A 23,222-nucleotide genomic window follows, 5' to 3' on the forward strand; every position below is an offset into this window, starting at 1 on the left:
ATTAAACTTGCTTCATTGGAAAGGCAGCAAGATGCATCCTCATTTCAATATCTACTGAAATAATACAGGTTGACACCAGGAAACATTAACGCCACTGCATCCTTGCTGCTTTCTCATGTGGAAGTCTGTTTAATGTGAAAACAAGGTGATATCTAATTAGCACACAGGTAAGGAATTAAGAAAATCTTTATTTAAGGGTGAAGATGTTTCTCACAAAATCGTTGCCCCAATGCATCATTGAAATTCAAGCTGGAAAGATGATTTTAATATATCACTTGTACATTTTGTATTGCCCTTCTGGTGACAATGTAGTTTGTTTTTGTCAATTACCATTTTAATAATAGGGTAAAGAAAATTAAGTGGATTTTTGAAAGAAAACAATACTGTCAATATACTATTAAAACAAATTAAAATGGTAAAAGTTATTGTACTTTAAGTAAAAATAAAAGCTAAAATATCAATCCCAGTTTTGGATTACTTTAATGAACAACAAAAAAATGCATATAGCAAAGGATAGTTTCAATCTGCCTACCTCTGGGTTATGGACCCAGCATGCTTCCATTGCAGTACTCTGCTGCACATGTAAGTGCAAGAGATCCTGAAGCACTCACTCATCATGCGAAAGTACCAATGTGTTTCTTCATTGGTTGCTGGAAGAAACATCTTACAAACACTCTCCAGATTATTGACTTTTTAAAGTTTTTCTAGGAAACGTTCTAGATGAATGCTTATTAGTCTTTGTCAGTATATACTTTTTGCAAAGTGTCTCTGTGGCGCAATCGGTTAGTGTGTTCAGCTATTAATCAAAAGGTTGGTGGTTCAATCCCACCCAGGGACGTAATTGACCTTGTGATCAGATTTTGGTGATATTTAAGTAGACAAGTCAAAATTGCAAACCCCCTCTTATGGTGTAGGGTACCTGGCCTTCTCTGATGTAATCAGAGTTAGATTTGATTCAGTGATTTTATAAAAAAACAGCTAGGAAGCACAATTTAGCAGTGGGTTGCAGAGAAAAAGAAAAATGCTGGCAGAAAAATCCAATTGAGTGATTAAACAGCTCTTCATTTTCTGGCTTTATTTTTATGCTAACTAATTTGTTCTCTGAAAAGTGTCCACAAAGCCAAGTATCTGATTAACATCTTTGTAGGGATGGTTTTTCACCTATTACTAAATTAAACTTGCTTCATTGGAAAGGCAGCAAGATGCATCCTCATTTCAATGTCTACGGAAATAATACAGGTTGACACCAGGAAACATTAACGCCACTGCATCTTTGCTGTTTTCTCATGTGGAAGTCTGTTTAATGTGAAAACAAGGTGATATCTAATTAGCACACAGGTAAGGAATTAAGAAAATCTTTATTTAAGGGTGAAGATGTTTCTCACAAAATCGTTGCGCCAATGCATCATTGAAATTCAAGCTGGAAAGATGATTTTAATATATCACTAGTACATTTTGTATTGCTCTTCTGGTGACAATGTAGTTTGTTTTTGTCAATTACCATTTTAATAATCGGGTAAAGAAAATTAAGTGGATTTTTGAAAGAAAACAATACTGTCAATTATAAGGGCACGGTCGTGCCCTTATATTAAGGCTGAATCGAACAAACGGAATTCTCCCATAGGGAACTTCTGAGATGGGGGCATGGTGTTTGAGGGGCTACACCTCAAAACTGATAGGACGTACTGAGCTGAAATTTGGCATGGACGCGTAGAATCGTCACCCGCTGCTGCAGGCCAAATTTCAGGGCAAAATAATAAAAAATGAGGAATTGGGAGTAAGCTAAATTCCAACTGTCAGTTTTTTTCTGCCACTCCCTCTGTGGCTTTTTGACAACGTTTTCCTATAGAGTGAATGAAGATTTTTTTGGGAAGGCATAACTCAGGATAGAGGACGAATTAAGACTTGGGGTTTGTTTTACTAGATAGAGTATGCCCCAGTGTAGTGCCTTTTGGGGTTGTGGTTTTTCAGAAAGTTATAGGGGTTTTTTAATTAAGAGAAATATGCCCCATTATAGAGATAGGGCATTTCAATTTGTTGCGCCTGCGCAGTGACCGCCAGCAGGGGGTGTACAGAGAGTAGCTCTGGCAGTTGGGCACGAGGAGACAGAGCGGGAAGGAGTCACGTGGAGCTGCAGGAGGACAGCCAGCGGTTCCCGGCGTGTGAGTTCATTGAGGTCCATGAAGCGGGAGGAGATCGCCGGAGCTGCGTAGCACTGGGTGAGTTCTGTCAGGCAGCCCACCGCTGTGTACCCAGCTTCCACTTCTCCCCCGCGTGTCCGGCCACCCTCCCTTCCCGCCCGCCCGGCCACCCTCCCCTCCCGCCCGCCCGCCCGCCCGCTCGCCCGCCCGCTTGCCCGCTGTGTGCCCGGCCGCCCGCCGGACCTTCCCTGGTGGCTGCCTGCGTCTCCTCCCCACGTCTGTGGTGCGGCTGGCAGTAGGAGGCGTCTCGGGCAGCTGTGTCCGGCCACTCCTCCCTCCTCCTCCTCCCGCTGTGTCCGGCCCTCCCTACCTGCAGTATGCGGTATTTATCAAGGTCTCTATGGTCACCAGTCACCCCCCCTTCCCCCTCTCGCCCTCCCTGCTGTGTGTCCGTCTCCCCCCCCCTGCTGTGTGTCCGTCGCCCCCCCCCCTTGCCCTCCCTGCTGTGTGTCCCCCCCTCCTCCCTGCAGTGTGTTCCCCCCCGTGCCCTCCCTGCTGTGTGTCCGGCCACCCTCCCCTCCTCCCGCTGTGTCCGGCCACCCCCCCTCCCGCTGTGTCCGGCCACCCCCCCCCTCTCGCTGTGTCCGTCCACCCCCCCCCCTCCCGCTGTGTCCGGCCACCCCCCCCTCCCGCTGTGACCGGCCACCCCCCCCACTCCCGCTGTGTCTGGCCACCCCCCCCTCCCTCTGTGTCCGGCCACCCTCCCCTCCTCCCGCTGTGTCCGGCCACCCTCCCCTCCTCCCGCTGTGTCCGGCCACCCCCCCCTCCCGCTGTGTCCGGCCACCCCCCCTCCCGCTGTGTCCGTCCACCCCCCCTCCCGCTGTGTCCGGCCACCCTCCCCCTCCCGCTGTGTCCGGCCACCCCCCCCTCCTCCCGCTGTGTCCGGCCACCCCCCCTCCTCCCGCTGTGTCAGGCCACCCCCCCTCCTCCCGCTGTGTCTGTCCACCCCCCCTCCTCCTCTCTGCTGTGTGTCCGTTCTCCCCCCGCCCTCCCTGCTGTGTGTCCGTCCCCCCCCGCCCTCCCTGCAGCGCCTGACACACGCACATGCAGCGCCTGACACACACGCACACACGCAGCACCTGACACACACACACAGACGCAGCACCTGACACTCACACGGACCTGACACACACGCACACACTCACACGCAGCGCCTGACACACACAGACACGCAGCGCCTGACACACACAGACACGCAGCGCCTGACACACACACACTCACGCACCTGACACACACACTCACGCACCTGACACACACACACACACTCACGCACCTGACACACACATACTCACGCACCTGACACACGCACACTCACGCACCTGACACACGCACACGGCACGCAGCACCTGACACACACACACAGCACCTGACACACACACACACACGCAGCACCTGACACACAGACATGCAGCGCCTGACACACACACACAGACACGCAGCACCTGACACACACACGCAGACACGCAGCACCTGACACACACACACACACGCAGCACCTGACACACACACGCAGACATGCAGCACCTGACACACACACGCAGACACGCAGCACCTGACACACACACGCAGACACGCAGCACCTGACACAGACACGCAGCACCTGACACACACACACATACGCAGCACCTGACACACACACACACACAGCACCTGACACATACACACGCAGCACCTGACACAGACATGCAGCGCCTGACACACACACGCAGACATGCAGCACCTGACACACACATGCAGCACCTGACAGACACACACACACACACACACACACACATGCAGCACCTGACACACCCACACACACAGACATGCAGCACCTGACACACCCACACACACACGCAGCACCTGACACACATACATACATGTGGCATTTAACGCACACACGCACAGCACCTGACACACAATCATATACACTCAGAGCACCTAACACACACATACACTCGCAGCACCTCACACACACTCGTATACACACGCAGCACCTGCCACTCACACATATATACACATGTAGCACCTGCCACTCCCACATACATGAACAGCACCTAACACACACATATATACATGCAGCACCTGACACACACATACACGTGCAGCACCTGACAGTCACACACATACAGATGCGACACAAACACATACACGCTCAACACCTGACACCCACGTGGCAGCTGACGCATACAAATGCAGCACCTGAGATACACACATATACACGTGCAGCACCTGAGACACACACATACACGTACAGCACCTGACACACACACACATGTATGTACACGCGCGGCTCCAGGCACACACATACGTACGTACACACGCGGAATTTAACACACACACACACATACACGTGCGGCACCTGACACACATGTACGAACACGCGTGGCTCCTGACACACACACACGCGTGGCTCCTGACACACACACACACACATGTACGAACACGCGCGGCTCCTGACACACACACGTATATACGTATACGCACGGCACCTGACACCTACACGTATGTACGTATACGCACGGCTCCTGACACCCACACGCATGTACACGCGCGGCTCCTGGCACACACACACACACACACGTACGTACACGCGCGGCACCTGACACACGCCTGTACGTACACACATGCACAGCACCTGACATACACACATGTAGGTACGCGCCACCTGACACACACACACACACGTACACGTACGACACTTGACACACACGTACGTACACGCACGGCACTGACACGTATGTACGCGCACGGCACCTGACACTCACGTACATACTAGTGATGAGTGGGTTCGGTTCGTCGGAATCCGAACCCCCCGAACTTCACCCATTTTACACGGGTCCGAGGCAGGTTCGAACCTTCCCGCCTTGCTCGGCTAGCCTGAGCGCGCACGAACGTCATCATCCCGCTGTCGGATTCTCGCGAGATTCGGATGTCTGCATTCGTGGAAAGGGATCCCATGTGTAAACATGGGACCCCTTTCAGTCCGTCTGGTCCGGGTGTTCGGTTTGTTGTTTTGCCAAGTACGTGGATTTAATCTGGAACCTGGATCAGGTGAGTATAATTATCTTTTATTTTCAGGTACCCGTGGATTCTACTTGGAGAAGAGGACCGACTGCTTCATGTCAACATAGGTAAGTATGTGTGTGTCGGCAGGTGGGAAATAAAGTTATACTTTCACGGTGTCTGTGTCCTGTTTTTATTTGGGTATTTTTTCCCCAGTAGAACTACAGGTACCAGCGGGCCCGTTTTTCTCCTGCATGCTGGTACTTGTGGTTCTCCAAGTACCAGCTTGCGGGGGAGGCTTGCTGGGACTTGTAGTACTACTAGAAAAAACAATATTCTTTAAATTTTCTCAAGGTTATCAGCCTCCCATCCGCAGCCCTTGGATGGGGGGGACAGCCTCGGGCTTCACCCCTGGCCCTTAGGTGGCTGGGGGGGACCCCTTGATTGAAGGGGTCCCCACTCCCCCAGGGTACCCCGGCCAGGGGTGACTAGTTGGATATTTAATGCCACGGCCGCAGGGCACTGTATAAAAGTGACCCCCGGCTGTGGCATTATCTGTCCAGCTAGTGGAGCCCGATGCTGGTGTAAAAAATACGGGGGACCCCTACTCTTTTTGTCCCCCGTATTTTTTGCACCAGCACCAGGCGCAGAGCCCGGTGCTGGTTTTAAAATTACGGGGGATCCCCTGTCCGTTTTTCCCCCGGATTTTTAGAACCAGGACCGGCTCGAAGAGCCCGAGGCTGGTTATGCTTTGGAGGGGGGACCCACGCAATTTTTTTTTCGGGTTTTTCACATTCCATTTAAAAAATAAATAATATTTTAAAAAATATATAAATAATACTTGTGCCTCCAAAAAAGACAAACCAAGTACCTAATCCCTTCTAATATAAATAGATATGCTATTACCAAAAAAAAAAAACTGCAAAAAAAAAACATGTTTTTAAATTTTTTTTATTAGATTCCGCCAGCAAAGTGTGGCGGATTGAAAATGACGAATTTACTGTTTAAAAGCACTGTTGTCGAATTTACAAACTTCAATTGAATATACTTTTGTCGAATTGCCGCATTTGTACCATTGCAGAAAAGTCGAATTTGTCAAATGTCGAATTTTAAAGTCGAATTTTGAAAGCCTGTAAGAATAGGCTCCGTCCCCTTCTACCCCTGTACCTTGCTCTCTCCTGTCTGTGCTCTCTCCCGTCTGTAGGACTAGGCCCAGCCCCCTTCTTACCCTCCTGTGACTGCTCTCTCCTGACAAGTGGACCAGGCCTGCCCCCTACACGCTGCTGGTGTCTTCATTGTTACTTGGTCTGGAGCTCCGTTGGGGAGAGAACTCACGTGAGCTCATTAAGAATGAGGAACTGGGATGTTTTAATTTTATTGTGAGTAGTGTAGTGTGGTGATGTAGTATGTTGTATGGGGGGTATAGTGTAATTATGAAGTGCAGCATATGGGAGGGCTGTAGCATAGTGATGTAGTGTGGCATATGGGGGGTGGTAGCGCATAGGCGTGCGTACAGGGGGTGCCTGGTGCGCACAGGCACTCCCTAATGTTCAGCACCGCTGCACGCCACGCTTGCTGTAGCACAGTGATCGCTGACTGTGTGATCGGTGGAGCCTAGCCTGCAGCTCATTTCCGTACCTCCCACCACCGCTGCACCCGACCCCCCTCTGCCTGCTGCTAATACTATGCTGAGTGCATTCGTCGGCGGCCTCACTGGGGGGACTGGCGTCACCTTGCAATGTGACGTGGTGATGTCCGCCCATGCTCTCCTCCCGCCCACCTGTGCTTTCCTCCTGCTGCGGTCTCTCAGTCCTAGTGTGCCGCGGCCGCCACACCACTGGCAGTGTTCCTCTAGGAGGGACTGGGAGCTGCTGGCAGACACATTCTGCTGAGACTTACTTGTCAGTGCGGGTTCCGGACTGCAGGCGGCGGGTGGGAGGGCAGACGGGGAGCAGGTGTCACAAGGAGTGTGTGGGTAACTAATTCACAATACTTCCGCTCAACGTGCCACTGCTGGTCCTTCATCTCCCATGTCTCTTCACCAGGTGGCGGGCGGCCCGGAAATTAAGTGATGTGTTGTGCAGCAGTCAGTGTGAAGTGACTGTGAGTAACACTGGTGGTGCTGATGATGCTGCTGCAGAATCTGGAAGCAATTAATTCATAAATATAATGTACTCTATCAGTGTTTCTCTGACGTCCTAGTGGATGCTGGGAACTCCGTAAGGACCATGGGGATTAGCGGCTCCGCAGGATACTGGGCACAAAAGTAAAGCTTTAGGACTACCTGGTGTGCACTGGCTCCTCCCCCTATGACAATCCTCCAAGCCTCAGTTAGATTTTTGTGCCCGGCCGAGAAGGGTGCACACTAGGGGCTCTCCTGAGCTTCTTAGTGAAAGTTTAGTTTTAGGTTTTTTATTTTCAGTGAGACCTGCTGGCAACAGGCTCACTGCATCGAGGGACTAAGGGGAGAAGAAGCGAACTCACCTGCGTGCAGAGTGGATTGGGCTTCTTAGGCTACTGGACACCATTAGCTCCAGAGGGACCGAACACAGGCCCAGCCTCGGAGCTCGGTCCCAGAGCCGCGCCGCCGGCCCCCTTACAGAGCCAGAAGCAAGAAGAGGTCCGGAAAATCGGCGGCAGAAGACATCCTGTCTTCACCAAGGTAGCGCACAGCACTGCAGCTGTGCGCCATTGCGCCTCAGCACACTTCACACTTCGGTCACTGAGGGTGCAGGGCGCTAGGGGGGGGCACCCTGAGCAGCAATAGAAACACCTTGGCTGGCGAAAATACATCATATATAGCCCCCAGGGCTATATGGATGAATTTTAACCCCTGGCAGATTCCACAGAAAAACGGGAGAAAAGGCCGCCGAGAAGGGGGCGGAGCCTATCTCCTCAGCACACTGGCGCCATTTTCTCTCACAGCTCCGTTGGAGGGAAACTCCCTGGCTCTCCCCTGCAGTTACTACACTACAGAAAGGGGTTAAAAAAGAGAGGGGGGCACTAATTAGGCGTAGTATAACAATACAGCAGCTATAAGGGGAAAAACACTTATATAAGGTTATCCCTGTATATATATATATATATATAGCGCTCTGGTGTGTGCTGGCATACTCTCCCTCTGTCTCCCCAAAGGGCTAGTGGGGTCCTGTCCTCTATCAGAGCATTCCCTGTGTGTGTGTGTGTCGGTACGATTGTGTCGACATGTATGAGGAGGAAAATGGTGTGGAGGCGGAGCAATTGCCTGTAATGGAGTTGTCACCCCCTAGGGAGTCGACACCTGAGTGGCTGAGCTTATGGAAGGAATTACGTGACAGTGTCAGCTCTTTACAAAAGATTGATGACATGAGACAGCCGGCTACTCAGCCTGTGCCTGTCCAGGTGTCTCAAAAGCCATCAGGGGCTCTAAAACGCCCGTTACCGCAGATGGCAGATACAGACGCCGACACGGATACTGATTCCAGTGTCGACGATTAAGAGACGAATGTGACTTCCAGTAGGGCCACACGTTACATGATTGAGGCTATGGAAAATGTTTTTACACATTTCTGATAATACCAGTACCACTAAAAAGGGTATTATGTTGGGTGAGAAAAAACTGCCTGTAGTTTTTCCTGCATCTGAGGAATTAAATGAAGTGTGTGATGATGCGTGGGTTTCCCCCGATAAAAACTGTTAATTCCTAAAAAGTTATTAGCATCATACCCCTTCCCGCCAGAGGATAGGGCACATTGGGAAACACCCCCTAGGGTGAATAAAGCGCTCACACGCTTGTCTAAACAGGTGGCACTACCGTCCCCGGATACGGCCGCCCTTAAGGAACCTGCTGACAGAAAGCAGTAAAATATCCTAAAATGTATATACACTCACACGGGTGTGATACTGCGACCAGCAATCGCCTCAGCCTGGATGTGCAGTGCTGGGGTGGCTTGGTCGGATTCCCTGACTGACAATATTGATACCCTAGATAGGGACAGTATATTACTGACTATAGAGCATTTAAAAGATGCTTTCTATATATGCGTGATGCACAGAGGGATATTTGCCGACTGGCATCAAGAGTAAGTGCGCTGTCCATTTCTGCCAGAAGAGGGTTATGGACAAGACAGTGGTCAGGTGATGCTGATTCCAAAAGGCATATGGAAGTATCGCCTTATAAAAGGGAGGAGTTATTTGGGGTAGGTCTAACAGACCTGGTGGCCACGGCAACGGCTGGGAAATCCACATTTTTACCCCAGGTAGCCTCTCAACATAAGAAGACGCCGTATTATCAGGCGCAGTCCTTTGGGCCCCATAAGGGCAAGCGGGCAAAAGGCTCCTCATTTCTGCCCCGTGGCAGAGGGAGAGGAAAAAGGCTGCAGCAAACAGCCAGTTCCCAGGAACAGAAACGGTGGGGGCCCGTCTCATAAATTTCAGCGTGCAGTGGGCTCACTCACAGGTGGACCCCTGGATCCTTCAGGTGGTATCTCAGGGGTACAAATTGGAATTCGAGACGTCTCCCCTTCGCCGTTTTCCTAAAGTCTGCTTTACCGACGTCTCCCTCCGACAGGGAGGCGGTATGGGAAGCCATTCACAAGCTGTATTCCCAGCAGGTGATAATCAAGGTACCCCTCCTACAACAGGGAAAGGGGTATTATTCCACGCTGTTTGTGGTACCGAAGCCGGACGGCTCGGTGAGACCTAATTTAAATCTGAAATCCTTGAACACTTACATACAAAGGTTCAAATTCAAGATGGAGTCACTCAGAGCGGTGATGGCAAACCGGGAAGAAGGGGATTATATGGTGTCTCTGGACATCAAGGATGCTTATCTCCATGTCCCAAATTACCCTTCTCACCAAGGGTACCTCAGGTTTGTGGTACAGAACTGTCACTATCAGTTTCAGACGCTGCCGTTTGGTTTGTCCACGGCACCCCGGGTCTTTACCAAAGTAATGGCCGAAATGATGATACTCCTTCGAAGGAAGGGAGTTTTAATTATCCCTTACTTGGACGATCTCCGGATAAGGGCAAGATCCAGGGAACAGTTGGTAGTCGGGGTAGCACTATCTCAAGTAGTGTTGCGGCAGCACGGTTGGATTCTTAATATTCCAAAATCGCAGCTGATTCCGACGACACGTCTTCTATTCCTAAGGATGATCCTGGACACAGTCCAGAAAATAAGAATTTACTTACCGATAATTCTATTTCTCATAGTCCGTAGTGGATGCTGGGGACTCCGAAAGGACCATGGGGAATAGCGGCTCCGCAGGAGACTGGGCACAAAGTAAAAGCTTTAGGACTAGCTGGTGTGCACTGGCTCCTCCCCCTATGACCCTCCTCCAAGCCTCAGTTAGGATACTGTGCCCGGACGAGCGTACACAATAAGGAAGGATTTTGAATCCCGGGTAAGACTCATACCAGCCACACCAATCACACCGTACAACTTGTGATCTGAACCCAGTTAACAGCATGATAACAGAAGGAGCCTCTGAAAAGATGGCTCACAACAACAATAACCCGATTTTTGTAACAATAACTATGTACAAGTAATGCAGACAATCCGCACTTGGGATGGGCGCCCAGCATCCACTATGGACTATGAGAAATAGAATTATCGGTAAGTAAATTCTTATTTTCTCTAACGTCCTAGTGGATGCTGGGGACTCCGAAAGGACCATGGGGATTATACCAAAGCTCCCAACCGGGTGGGAGAGTGCGGATGACTCTGCAGCACCGAATGAGAGAACTCCAGGTCCTCCTCAGCCAGGGTATCAAATTTGTAGAATTTAGCAAACATGTTTTCCCCTGACCAAGTAGCTGCTCGGCAAAGTTGTAAAGCCGAGACCCCTCGGGCAGCCGCCCAAGATGAGCCCACTTTCCGTGTGGAATGGGCTTTTACAGATTTTGGCTGTGGCAGGCCTGCCACAGAATGTGCAAGCTGAATTGTACTACAAATCCAACGAGCAATCGTCTGCTTAGAAGCAGGAGCACCCAGCTTGCTGGGTGCATACAGGATAAACAGCGAATCAGATTTTCTGACTCCAGCCGTCCTGGAAACATATATTTTCAGGGCCCTGACTACGTCCAGCAACTTGGAATCCTCCAAGTCCCTAGTAGCCGCAGGCACCACATATGAAAAATTAGGTAAGGGCTTTTATAGGATAAAGCCGCCAATTCTGAGACACGATGTACAGAGAGCCAACGTAAAAAATAACAATGTTTATTAATAAAACATATAAAAAGATTAATTGTCAAATAACCGGTGAAAAATATATATAAATATATATAAGAACATTCTACCTTTGAGAAAGTCACGTGAACGTGACGAAACGCGTCAGGACCCGCCCCTATCCACACTCAGCTCAGGTGAAATCTTCCAGGTGTTCCTTGGTCCCCGCTGCACCCTCCTTCTACAGCATCCGACATCAGCGGCTTCAGCGCACACGCCGCCACGACCGGGTTGTGAGAGAGACGGTCCATTCCTTTCCGCTGCACAGCGTATATGGGCATTGCAGGACATTGAAGCCGAGGACGCTCGGCTCTTACCAGCCCATTTTGGAAAGGTATTGAATATCAATTTCAACTGAGGGACTTTTTTATTCATTAGGATCCTACCAACACACCTGGTATTTATCAACTATCTAACAAGTGAATCACTGAACTTTTCACCCCAATAAGCTGAGTCATTACAATATACCACTAGTTCACGTCTAGTGACTGTTCTTATATATATTTGTATATATTTTTCACCGGTTATTTGACAATTAATCTTTTTATATGTTTTATTAATAAACATTGTTATTTTTTACGTTGGCTCTCTGTACATCATGTTTCGTTCCTGATATTCAGCGCAGCCGTTTGTTCTTTTTCTATGCTATCACCACAATACTACACATAGTATTCCGGCAAGCGCAGACTATCAGGAACATAAAATTGTGATTATTTAATTCTATGAAACACGTATTGGTTTTCACTTTTTATTTTGATGATTAGGCGCTCGTTTGTTGCAGTTTTTTGTTTTGGTCAATTCTGAGACACGCCTGGCTGAAGCCAGGGCTAACAGCATTACCACTTTCCATGTGAGATATTTTAAGTCCACAGTGGTGAGTGGTTCAAACCAATGTGATTTTAGGAATCCCAAAACTATATTGAGATCCCAAGGTGCCACTGGAGGCACAAAAGGAGGCTGTATATGCAGTACTCCCTTGACAAACGTCTGAACTTCAGGAACAGAAGCCAGTTCTTTTTGGAAGAATATTGACAGGGCCGAAATTTGAACCTTAATGGACCCTAATTTGAGGCCCATAGACAGTCCTGTTTGCAGGAAATGCAGGAAACGACCCAGTTGAAATTCCTCTGTAGGGGCCTTCCTGGCCTCGCACCACGCAACATATTTACGCCAAATACGGTGATAATGTTGTATGGTTACATCCTTCCTGGCTTTGATCAGGGTAGGGATGACTTCATCCGGAATGCCTTTTTCCTTCAGGATCCGGCGTTCAACCGCCATGCCGTCAAACGCAGCCGCGGTAAGTCTTGGAACAGACATGGTCCCTGCTGGAGCAGGTCCTTTCTTAGAGGTAGAGGCCACGGGTCTTCCGTGAGCATCTCTTGAATTTCCGGGTACCAAGTCCTTCTTGGCCAATCCGGAGCCACGAGTATAGTCTTTACTCCTCTCCTTCTTATGATTCTCAGTACTTTTGGTATGAGAGGAAGAGGAGGGAACACATACACTGACTGGTACACCCACGGTGTTACCAGAGAGTCCACAGCTATTGCCTGAGGGTCCCTTGACCTGGCGCAATATCTGTCCAGCTTTTTGTTGAGGCGGGACGCCATCATGTCCACCCTTTGGTTTTTCCCAACGGTTCACAATCATGTGGAAGACTTCTGGGTGAAGTCCCCACTCCCCCGGGTGAAGATCGTGTCTGCTGAGGAAGTCTGCTTCCCAGTTGTCCACTCCCGGAATGAACACTGCTGACAGTGCTATCACATGATTCTCCGCCCAGCGAAGAATCCTTGCCACTTCCATCATTGCCCTCCTGCTTCTTGTGCCGCCCTGTCTGTTTACGTGGGCGACTGCCGTGATGTTGTCCGACTGGATCAACACCGGCTGACCCTGAAGCAGAGGTCTTGCCTGACTTAGGGCATTGTAAATGGCCCTTAGTTCCAGGATATTTATGTGAAGTGACGTTTCCATGCTTGACCACAAGCCCAGGAAATTTCTTCCCTGTGTGACTGCTCCCCAGCCTCTCAGGCTGGCATCCGTGGTCACCAGGACCCAATCCTGAATGCCGAATCTGCGGCCCTCTAGGAGATGAGCACTCTGTAACCACCACAGGAGAGACATCCTTGTCCTTGGAGACAGGGTTATCCGCTGATGCATTTGAAGATGCGATCCGGACCATTTGTCCAGCAGATCCCACTAAAAAGTTCTTGCATGGAATCTGCCGAATGGAATCGCTTCGTAAGAAGCCACCATCTTTCCCAGGACCATTGTGCATTGTACTGACACTTGGCCTGGTCTTAGGAGGTTCCTGACTATGTCGGATAACTCCTTGGCTTTCTCCTCCGGGAGAAACACCTTTTTCTGTACTGTGTCCAGAATCATCCCTAGGAACAGCAGACGTGTCGTCGGAATCAGCTGCGATTTTGGAATATTTAGAATCCATCCGTGCTGTCGTAGTACTACTTGAGATAGTGCTACTCCGACCTCTAACTGTTCTCTGGACCTTGCCTGCTTACTTTGTGCCTTCCAATGCACAATGCAAACTACAGGTAGTGCTGCAGGGCCCACACCCTTTTACTTGCCGTACAGAGCAGCTCTGGAGCTGTTACAGTGCCCAGCTGCTGCAAGAAATCAGCTTGAATGCTTCAGGGGCTGGGGCATAGCCAACATGAGCCCCACACCGAAGGAGGGTGGAGGTGTTTAATGCGAACTAGGGGTCATCCAAGCACCGCAAAAGGCCGCCATGCCCTGCACGCCCCTTTTCTCTTTTCATATGCAGACGAGGGTTGAAGCCAACTTTGACCCACTGCTTGGATGACATCACCGTATGCAAATCCATCTGCTGCAGGCCTTCCCCCAGGAATGCTTGCACTAGTTGTTGCATTTGGTTTGTTGTTTGACCCACTGCTTGGATGACATCACCGTATGCAAATCCATCTGCTGCAGGCCTTCCCCCAGGAATGCTTGCACTAGTTGTTGCATTTGGTTTGTTGTTTGGGGGTGCTTCATTATTAGGCAGCCTTCTGCCCTCCCATGTTCATCTGAAAATTTGTGTTCTCCCTGCAGTTGTTGTCCCCAGATGAGAGTTCCCTTGTGCTGCCTCAGTTGAATCTCCTTTACTTGACAGAGATGTGCCTGAGCAGCGGCCCTCCCCAGCCCTATCCCAAATCATACTTATTTTGCATAGGAGATACCATGGTCATGAAGATTGTTCTCCCAGGGTGAGGTTCATTCATTGCATTCTGGGTATGCTGACCCCTGTGATTTCCCCAAATGTGGGAAACTCGACTGCATTATTTGTGGTAGTGGGGGACTGTGTTTGTGCTTTCCTCTGGTCAGCTCTGGTAAAAGTCAGATTTATTTGTCTCAGATCTTCCTCTAGCCTTGTTCTTCTTTCGAGAGTTCCCTTGTGCTGCCTCAGTTGGATCTCCTTCACTTGACAGGGGGGTACCCGAGCAGCGACCCTCCCCAGCTCTAGCCCAACTTCTACTTACCTGGCAGGTGAGATACTATGATCATGTAGGTGCTTCTCCCAGGGCAAGGCTCACCCATTGCACTCTGGGTATGCTGCTCCTGCGATTTCCCCAAATGTGGGAAACTTGACTGCATAATTTGTGTTTCCCCTGGTCGGCTCTCATATAATTCAGATCTCTTTGTCTCAGGTCTCTCTCCAGCCTAGTTTGCTGTCTGTTTCAACTTCTCTTTTCTTGAGCCGCTCCCTTCTATGCCCTTGCGCACTATCCTGACTTCTCCCGTCTGCTTACTTTGTGCCTTCCAATGCACAATGCAAACTACAGGTAGTGCTGCAGGGCCCACACCCTTTTACTTGCCGTTCAGAGCAGCTCTGGAGCTGTTACAGTGCCCAGCTGCTGCAAGAAATCAGCTTGAATGCTTCAGGGGCTGGGGCATAGCCAACATGAGCCCCACACCGAAGGAGGGTGGAGGTGTTTAATGCGAACTAGGGGTCATCCAAGCGCCGCAAAAGGCCGCCATGCCCTGCACGCCCCTTTTCTCTTTTCATATGCAGACGAGGGTTGAAGCCAACTTTGACCCACTGCTTGGATGACATCACCATATGCAAATCCATCTGCTGCAGGCCTTCCCCCAGGAATGCTTGTACTAGTTGTTGCATTTGGTTTGTTGTTTGGGGGTGCTTCAGTATTAGGCAGCCTTCTGCCCTCCCATGTTTATCTGGAAATATGTGTTCTCCCTGCAGTTGTTGTCCCCAGATGAGAGTTCCCTTGTGCTGCCTCAGTTGAATCTCCTTTACTTGACAGAGATGTGCCTGAGCAGCGGCCCTCCCCAGCCCTATCCAAAATCATACTTATTTTGCATAGGCGATACCATGGTCATGAAGATTGTTCTCCCAGGGTGAGGTTCATTCATTGCATTCTGGGTATGCTGACCCCTGTGATTTCCCCAAATGTGGGAAACTCGACTGCATTATTTGTGGTAGTGGGGGACTGTGTTTGTGCTTTCCTCTGGACAGCTCTGGTAAAAGTCAGATTTATTTGTCTCAGATCTTCCTCTAGCCTTGTTCTTCTTTCGAGAGTTCCCTTGTGCTGCCTCAGTTGGATCTCTTTCACTTGACAGGGGGGTGCCAGAGCAGCGACCCTCCTCAGCTCTAGCCCAACTCCTACTTACCTGCCAGGTGAGATACTTTGATCATGAAGGTGCTTCTCCCAGGGCAAGGCTCACCCATTGCACTCTGGGTGTGGTGCCCCTGCGATTTCCCCAAATGTGGGAAGCTTGACTGCATAATTTGTGTTTCCCCTGGTCAGCTCTCGTATAATTCAGATCTCTTTGTCTCAGGTCTCTCTCCAGCCTAGTTTGCTGTCTGTTTCCACTTCTTTTTTCATGAGCCCCTCCCTTTTATACCCTTGTGCACTATCCTGACTTCTCCTCCTGTCTGCTTACTTTGTGCCTTCCAATGCACAATGCAAACTACAGGTAGTGCTGCAGGGCCCACACCCTTTTACTTGCCGTACAGAGCAGCTCTGGAGCTGTTACAGTGCCCAGCTGCTGCAAGAAATCAGCTTGAATGCTTCAGGGGCTGGGGCATAGCCAACATGAGCCCCACACCGAAGGAGGGTGGAGGTGTTTAATGTGAACTAGGGGTCATCCAAGCGCCGCAAAAGGCCGCCATGCCCTGCACGCCCCTTTTCTCTTTTCATATGCAGACGAGGGTTGAAGCCAACTTTGACCCACTGCTTGGATGACATCACCGTATGCAAATCCATCTGCTGCAGGCCTTCCCCCAGGAATGCTTGCACTAGTTGTTGCATTTGGTTTGTTGTTTGGGGGTGCTTCAGTATTAAGCAGCCTTCTGCCCTCCCATGTTCATCTGAAAATATGTGTTCTCCCTGCAGTTGTTGTCCCCAGATGAGAGTTCCCTTGTGCTGCCTCAGTTGAATCTCCTTTACTTGACAGAGATGTGCCTGAGCAGCGGCCCTCCCCAGCCCTATCCCAAATCATACTTATTTTGCATAGGAGATACCATGGTCATGAAGATTGTTCTCCCAGGGTGAGGTTCATTCATTGTATTCTGGGTATGCTTACCCCTGTGATTTCCCCAAATGTGGGAAACTCGACTGCATTATTTGTGGTAGTGGGGGACTGTGTTTGTGCTTTCCTCTGGTCAGCTCTGGTAAAAGTCAGATTTCTTTGTCTCAGATCTTCCTCTAGCCTTGTTCTTCTTTCGAGCGTTCCCTTGTGCTGCCTCAGTTGGATCTCTTTCACTTGACAGGGGGGTGCCCGAGCAGCGACCCTCCCCAGCTCTAGCCCAACTCCTACTTACCTGCCAGGTGAGATACTATGATCATGAAGGTGCTTCTCCCAGGGCAAGGCTCACCCATTGCACTCTGATTTCCCCAAATGTGGGAAGCTTGACTGCATAATTTGTGTTTCCCCTGGTCGGCTCTCGTATAATTCAGATCTCTTTGTCTCAGGTCTCTCTCCAGCCTAATTTGCTGTCTGTTTCCACTTCTTTTTTCATGAGCCCCTACCTTTTATACCCTTGTGCACTATCCTGACTTCTCCTCCTGTCTGCTTTCTTTGTGCCTTCCAATGCACAATGCAAACTACAGGTAGTGCTGCAGGGCCCACACCCTTTTACTTGCCGTACAGAGCAGCTCTGGAGCTGTTACAGTGCCCAGCTGCTGCAAGAAATCAGCTTGAATGCTTCAGGGGCTGGGGCATAGCCAACATGAGCCCCACACCGAAGGAGGGTGGAGGTGTTTAATGCGAACTAGGGGTCATCCAAGCGTCGCAAAAGGCCGCCATGCCCTGCACGCCCCTTTTCTCTTTTCATATGCAGACGAGGGTTGAAGCCAACTTTGACCCACTGCTTGGATGACATCACCGTATGCAAATCCATCTGCTGCAGGCCTTCCCCCAGGAATGCTTGCACTAGTTGTTGCATTTGGTTTGTTGTTTGGGGGTGCTTCAGTATTAGGCAGCCTTCTGCCCTCCCATGTTCATCTGAAAATATGTGTTCTCCCTGCAGTTGTTGTCCCCAGATGAGAGTTCCCTTGTGCTGCCTCAGTTGAATCTCCTTTACTTGACAGAGATGTGCATGAGCAGCGGCCCTCCCCAGCCCTATCCCAAATCATACTTATTTTGCATAGGAGATACCATGGTCATGAAGATTACTCTCCCAGGGTGAGGTTCATTCATTGCATTCTGGGTATGCTGACCCCTGTGATTTCCCCAAATGTGGGAAACGCGACTGCTTTATTTGTTGGTAGTGGGGGGACTGTGTTTGTGCTTTCTTCTGGTCAGCTCTGGTAAAAGTCAGATTTCTTTGTCTCAGATCTTCCTCTAGCCTTGTTCTTCTTTCGAGAGTTCCTTTGTGCTGCCTCAGTTGGATCTCCTTCACTTGACAGGGGGGTGCCCGAGCAGCGACCCTCCCCAGCTCTTGCCCAACTCCTACTTACCTGCCAGGTGAGATACTATGATCATGAAGGTGCTTCTCCCAGGGCAAGGCTCACCCATTGCACTCTGGGTGTGCTGCCCCTGCGATTTCCCCAAATGTGGGAAACTTGACTGCATAATTTGTGTTTCCCCTGGTCGGCTCTCGTATAATTCAGATCTCTTTGTCTCAGGTCTCTCTCCAGCCTAGTTTGCTGTCTGTTTCCACTTCTCTTTTCTTGAGCCGCTCCCTTCTATGCCCTTGCGCACTATCCTGACTTCTCCCGTCTGCTTACTTTGTGCCTTCCTACGCACAATGCGAACTACAGGTAGTGCTGCAGGGCCCACACCCTTTTAGTTGCCTTACAGAGCAGCTCTGGAGCTGTTACAGTGCCCAGCTGCTGCAAGAAATCAGCTTGAATGCTTCAGGGGCTGGGGCATAGCCAACATGAGCCCCACACCGAAGGAGGGTGGAGGTGTTTAATGCGAACTAGGGGTCATCCAAGCGCCGCAAAAGGCCGCCATGCCCTGCATAACCCTTTTCTCTTTTCATATGCAGATGAGGGTTCCAGCCAACTTTGGCCCACTGCTTGGATGACATCACCGTATGCAAATCCGTCTTCTGCAGACCTTCACCCAGGAATGCTTTTACTAGTTGTTGCATTTGGTTTGTTGTTTGGGGGTGCTTCAGTATTAGGCAGCCTTCTGTCCTCCCATGTTCATCTGAAAATATGTGTTCTCCCTGCAGTTGTTGTCCCCAGATGAGAGTTCCCTTGTGCTGCCTCAGTTGAATCTCCTTTACTTGACAGAGATGTGCCTGAGCAGCGGCCCTCCCCAGCCCTATCCCAAATCATACTTATTTTGCATAGGAGATACCATGGTCATGAAGATTGTTCTCCCAGGGTGAGGTTCATTCATTGCATTCTGGGTATGCTGACCCCTGTGATTTCCCCAAATTTGGGAAACTCGACTGCATTATTTGTGGTAGTGGGGGACTGTGTTTGTGCTTTCCTCTGGTCAGCTCTGGTAAAAGTCAGATTTCTTTGTCTCAGATCTTCCTCTAGCCTTGTTCTTCTTTCGAGAGTTTCCTTGTGCTGCCTCAGTTGGATCTCCTTCACTTGACAGGGGGGTGCCCGAGCAGCGACCCTCCCAAGCTCTAGCCCAACTCCTACTTACCTGCCAGGTGAGATACTATAATCAGGAAGGTGCTTCTCCCAGGGCAAGGCTCACCCATTGCACTCTGGGTGTGCTGCTCCTGCGATTTCCCCAAATGTGGGAAACTTGACTGCATAATTTGTGTTTCCCCTGGTCGGCTCTCGTATAATTCAGATCTCTTTGTCTCAGGTCTCTCTCCAGCCTAGTTTGCTGTCTGTTTCAACTTCTCTTTTCTTCAGCCGCTCCCTTCTATGCCCTTGCGCACTATCCTGACTTCTCACGTCTGCTTACTTTGTGCCTTCCAATGCACAATGCAAACTACAGGTAGTGCTGCAGGGCCCACACCCTTTTACTTGCCGTTCAGAGCAGCTCTGGAGCTGTTACAGTGCCCAGCTGCTGCAATAAATCAGCTTGAATGCTTCAGGGGATGGGGCATGGCCAACATGAGCCCCACACCAAAGGAGGGTGGGGGTGTTTAATGCGAACTAGGGGTCATCCAAGCATCGCAAAAGGCCGCCATGCCCTGCACGCCCCTTTTCTCTTTTCATATGCAGATGAGGGTTGAAGCCAACTTTGACCCACTGCTTGGATGACATCACCGTATGCAAATCCGTCTTCTGCAGAACTTACCCCAGGAATGCTTGCACTAGTTGTTGCATTTGGTTTGTTGTTTGGGGGTGCTTCAGTATTAGGCAGCCTTCTGCCCTCCCATGTTCATCTGAAAATATGTGTTCTCCCTGCAGTTGTTGTCCCCAGATGAGAGTTCCCTTGTGCTGCCTCAGTTGAATCTCCTTTACTTGACAGAGATGTGCATGAGCAGCGGCCCTCCCCAGCCCTATCCCAAATCATACTTATTTTGCATAGGAGATACCATGGTCATGAAGATTACTCTCCCAGGGTGAGGTTCATTCATTGCATTCTGGGTATGCTGACCCCTGTGATTTCCCCAAATGTGGGAAACGCGACTGCTTTATTTGTTGGTAGTGGGGGACTGTGTTTGTGTTTTCCTCTGGTCAGCTCTGGTAAAAGTCAAATTTCTTTGTCTCAGATCTTCCTCTAGCCTTGTTCTTCTTTCGAGAGTTTCCTTGTGCTGCCTCAGTTGGATCTCCTTCACTTGACAGGGGGGTGCCCGAGCAGCGACCCTCCCCAGCTCTAGCCCAACTCCTACTTACCTGCCAGGTGAGATACTATGATCATGAAGGTGCTTCTCCCAGGGCAAGGCTCACCCATTGCACTCTGGGTGTGCTGCCCCTGCGATTTCCCCAAATGTGGGAAACTTGACTGCATAATTTGTGTTTCCCCTGGTCAGGTCTCGTATAATTCAGATCTCTTTGTCTCAGGTCTCTCTCCAGCCTAGTTTGCTGTCTGTTTCAACTTCTCTTTTCTTGAGCCGCTCCCTTTTATACCCTTGTGCACTATCCTGACTTCTCCTCCTGTCTGCTTACTTTGTGCCTTCCAATGCGCAATGCAAACTACAGGTAGTGCTGCAGGGCCCACACCCTTTTACTTGCCTAACAGAAAAGCTCTGGAGCTGTTACAGTGCCAAGCTGCTGCAAGAAATCAGCTTGAATGCTTCAGGGGATGGGGCATGGCCAACATGAGCCCCACACCGAAGGAGGGTGGGGGTGTTTAATGCGAACTAAGGGTCATCCAAGCGCCGCAAAAGGCCGCCATGCCCTGCATACCCCTTTTCTCTTTTCATATGCAGATGAGGGTTCCAGCCAACTTTGGCCCACTGCTTGGATGACATCACCGTATGCAATTCCGTCTTCTGCAGAACTTCCCCCAGGAATGCTTGTACTAGTTGTTGCATTTGGTTTGTTGTTTGGGGGTGCTTCAGTATTAGGCAGCCTTCTGCCCTCCCATGTTCATCTGAAAATATGTGTTCTCCCTGCAGTTGTTGTCCCCAGATGAGAGTTTCCTTGTGCTGCCTCAGTTGAATCTCCTTTACTTGACAGAGATGTGCATGAGCAGCGGCCCTCCCCAGCCCTATCCCAAATCATACTTATTTTGCATAGGAGATACCATGGTCATGAAGATTGTTCTCCCAGGGTGAGGTTCATTCATTGCATTTTGGGTATGCTGACCCCTGTGATTTCCCCAAATGTGGGAAACTCGACTGCATTATTTGTGGTAGTGGGGGACTGTGTTTGTGCTTTCCTCTGGTCAGCTCTGGAAAAAGTCAGATTTCTTTGTCTCAGATCTTCCTCTAGCCTTGTTCTTCTTTCGAGAGTTCCCTTGTGCTGCCTCAGTTGGATCTCTTTCACTTGACAGGGGGGTGCCCGAACAGCGACTTTCCCCAGCTCTAGCCCAACTCCTACTTACCTGCCAGGTGAGATACTATGATCATGAAGGTGCTTCTCCCAGGGCAAGGCTCACCCATTGCACTCTGGGTGTGCTGCCCCTGCGATTTCCCCAAATGTGGGAAACTTGACTGCATAATTTGTGTTTCCCCTGGTCGGCTCTCGTATAATTCAGATCTCTTTGTCTCAGGTCTCTCTCCAGCCTAGTTTGCTGTCTGTTTCCACTTCTCTTTTCTTCAGCCGCTCCCTTCTATACCCTTGTGCACTATCCTGACTTCTCCTCCCATCTGCTTACTTTGTGCCTTCCAATGCACAATGCAAACTACAGGTAGTGCTGCAGGGCCCACACCCTTTTACTTGCCTTACAGAGCAGCTCTGGAGCTGTTACAGTGCCCAGCTGCTGCAAGAAATCAGCTTGAATGCTTCAGGGGATGGGGCATGGCCAACATGAGCCCCACACCAAAGGAGGGTGGAGGTGTTTAATGCGAACTAGGGGTCATCCAAGCACCGCAAAAGGCCACCATGCCCTGCACGCCCCTTTTCTCTTTTCATATGCAGATGAGGGTTGAAGCCAACTTTGACCCACTGCTTGGATGACATCACCGTATGCAAATCCGTCTTCTGCAGAACTTCCCCCAGGAATGCTTGGACTAGTTGTTGCATTTGGTTTGTTGTTTGGGGGTGCTTCAGTATTAGGCAGCCTTCTGCCCTCCCATGTTCATCTGAAAATATGTGTTCTCCCTGCAGTTGTTGTCCCCAGATGAAAGTTCCCTTGTGCTGCCTCAGTTGAATCTCCTTTACTTGACAGAGATGTGCATGAGCAGCGGCCCTCCCCAGCCCTATTCCAAATCATACTTATTTTGCATAGGAGATACCATGGTCATGAAGATTTTTCTCCCAGGGTGAGGTTCATTCATTGCATTTTGGGTATGCTGACCCCTGTGATTTCCCCAAATGTGGGAAACTTGACTGCATTATTTGTGGTAGTGGGAGACTGTGTTTGTGCTTTCCTCTGGTCAGCTCTGGTAAAAGTCAGATTTCTTTGTCTCAGATTTTCCTTTAGCCTTGTTCTTCTTTCGAGAGTTCCCTTGTGCTGCCTCAGTTGGATCTCCTTCACTTTACAGGGGGGTACCCGAGCAGCGACCCTCCCCAGCTCTAGCCCAACTCCTACTTACCTGCCAGGTGAGATACTATGATCATGAAGGTGCTTCTCCCAGGGCAAGGCTCACCCATTGTACTCTGGGTGTGCTGCTCCTGCGATTTCCCCAAATGTGGGAAACTTGACTGCATAATTTGTGTTTCCCCTGGTCGGCTCTCGTATAATTCAGATCTCTTTGTCACAGGTCTCTCTCCAGCCTAGTTTGCTGTCTGTTTCCACTTCTCTTTTCTTCAGCCGCTCCCTTCTATACCCTTGTGCACTATCCTGACTTCTCCTCCCGTCTGCTTACTTTGTGCCTT

At 50.0% G+C, this 23,222-nt stretch overlaps 14 non-coding genes and 1 pseudogene across 14 annotated transcripts; all 15 read left to right on the plus strand.

Moving 5' to 3' along the window:
- The first annotated feature begins 14,567 nt into the window (after nucleotides 1–14,567).
- LOC135010673 (U1 spliceosomal RNA) lies at nucleotides 14,568–14,731 on the plus strand. Its single transcript, XR_010209968.1, has one exon. It is a non-coding gene; the product is annotated as a U1 spliceosomal RNA (small nuclear RNA).
- A 152-nt stretch (nucleotides 14,732–14,883) lies between these two features.
- LOC135010769 (U1 spliceosomal RNA) lies at nucleotides 14,884–15,025 on the plus strand (annotated as a pseudogene).
- A 692-nt stretch (nucleotides 15,026–15,717) lies between these two features.
- LOC135010612 (U1 spliceosomal RNA) lies at nucleotides 15,718–15,881 on the plus strand. Its single transcript, XR_010209908.1, has one exon. It is a non-coding gene; the product is annotated as a U1 spliceosomal RNA (small nuclear RNA).
- Nucleotides 15,882–16,033: 152 nt separating this feature from the next.
- On the plus strand, nucleotides 16,034–16,196 carry LOC135010854 (U1 spliceosomal RNA). Its single transcript, XR_010210135.1, has one exon. It is a non-coding gene; the product is annotated as a U1 spliceosomal RNA (small nuclear RNA).
- A 674-nt stretch (nucleotides 16,197–16,870) lies between these two features.
- On the plus strand, nucleotides 16,871–17,034 carry LOC135010607 (U1 spliceosomal RNA). The gene has a single exon (XR_010209903.1). It is a non-coding gene; the product is annotated as a U1 spliceosomal RNA (small nuclear RNA).
- A 972-nt stretch (nucleotides 17,035–18,006) lies between these two features.
- Nucleotides 18,007–18,172, plus strand: LOC135010728 (U1 spliceosomal RNA). Its single transcript, XR_010210022.1, has one exon. It is a non-coding gene; the product is annotated as a U1 spliceosomal RNA (small nuclear RNA).
- Nucleotides 18,173–18,324: 152 nt separating this feature from the next.
- On the plus strand, nucleotides 18,325–18,487 carry LOC135010730 (U1 spliceosomal RNA). The gene has a single exon (XR_010210024.1). It is a non-coding gene; the product is annotated as a U1 spliceosomal RNA (small nuclear RNA).
- A 671-nt stretch (nucleotides 18,488–19,158) lies between these two features.
- Nucleotides 19,159–19,322, plus strand: LOC135010959 (U1 spliceosomal RNA). The gene has a single exon (XR_010210226.1). It is a non-coding gene; the product is annotated as a U1 spliceosomal RNA (small nuclear RNA).
- A 152-nt stretch (nucleotides 19,323–19,474) lies between these two features.
- Nucleotides 19,475–19,637, plus strand: LOC135010805 (U1 spliceosomal RNA). The gene has a single exon (XR_010210092.1). It is a non-coding gene; the product is annotated as a U1 spliceosomal RNA (small nuclear RNA).
- A 671-nt stretch (nucleotides 19,638–20,308) lies between these two features.
- On the plus strand, nucleotides 20,309–20,473 carry LOC135010760 (U1 spliceosomal RNA). The gene has a single exon (XR_010210053.1). It is a non-coding gene; the product is annotated as a U1 spliceosomal RNA (small nuclear RNA).
- Nucleotides 20,474–20,625: 152 nt separating this feature from the next.
- On the plus strand, nucleotides 20,626–20,788 carry LOC135010740 (U1 spliceosomal RNA). The gene has a single exon (XR_010210033.1). It is a non-coding gene; the product is annotated as a U1 spliceosomal RNA (small nuclear RNA).
- Nucleotides 20,789–21,462: 674 nt separating this feature from the next.
- Nucleotides 21,463–21,626, plus strand: LOC135010628 (U1 spliceosomal RNA). Its single transcript, XR_010209923.1, has one exon. It is a non-coding gene; the product is annotated as a U1 spliceosomal RNA (small nuclear RNA).
- A 152-nt stretch (nucleotides 21,627–21,778) lies between these two features.
- LOC135010732 (U1 spliceosomal RNA) lies at nucleotides 21,779–21,941 on the plus strand. Its single transcript, XR_010210025.1, has one exon. It is a non-coding gene; the product is annotated as a U1 spliceosomal RNA (small nuclear RNA).
- A 674-nt stretch (nucleotides 21,942–22,615) lies between these two features.
- LOC135010659 (U1 spliceosomal RNA) lies at nucleotides 22,616–22,779 on the plus strand. The gene has a single exon (XR_010209954.1). It is a non-coding gene; the product is annotated as a U1 spliceosomal RNA (small nuclear RNA).
- Nucleotides 22,780–22,931: 152 nt separating this feature from the next.
- Nucleotides 22,932–23,094, plus strand: LOC135010781 (U1 spliceosomal RNA). The gene has a single exon (XR_010210068.1). It is a non-coding gene; the product is annotated as a U1 spliceosomal RNA (small nuclear RNA).
- The last annotated feature ends 128 nt before the right edge of the window (nucleotides 23,095–23,222 follow it).

This window comes from Pseudophryne corroboree, unplaced genomic scaffold (assembly GCF_028390025.1).
Source record: "Pseudophryne corroboree isolate aPseCor3 unplaced genomic scaffold, aPseCor3.hap2 scaffold_237, whole genome shotgun sequence".
In the NCBI taxonomy this organism is placed as follows: domain Eukaryota; kingdom Metazoa; phylum Chordata; class Amphibia; order Anura; family Myobatrachidae; genus Pseudophryne; species Pseudophryne corroboree.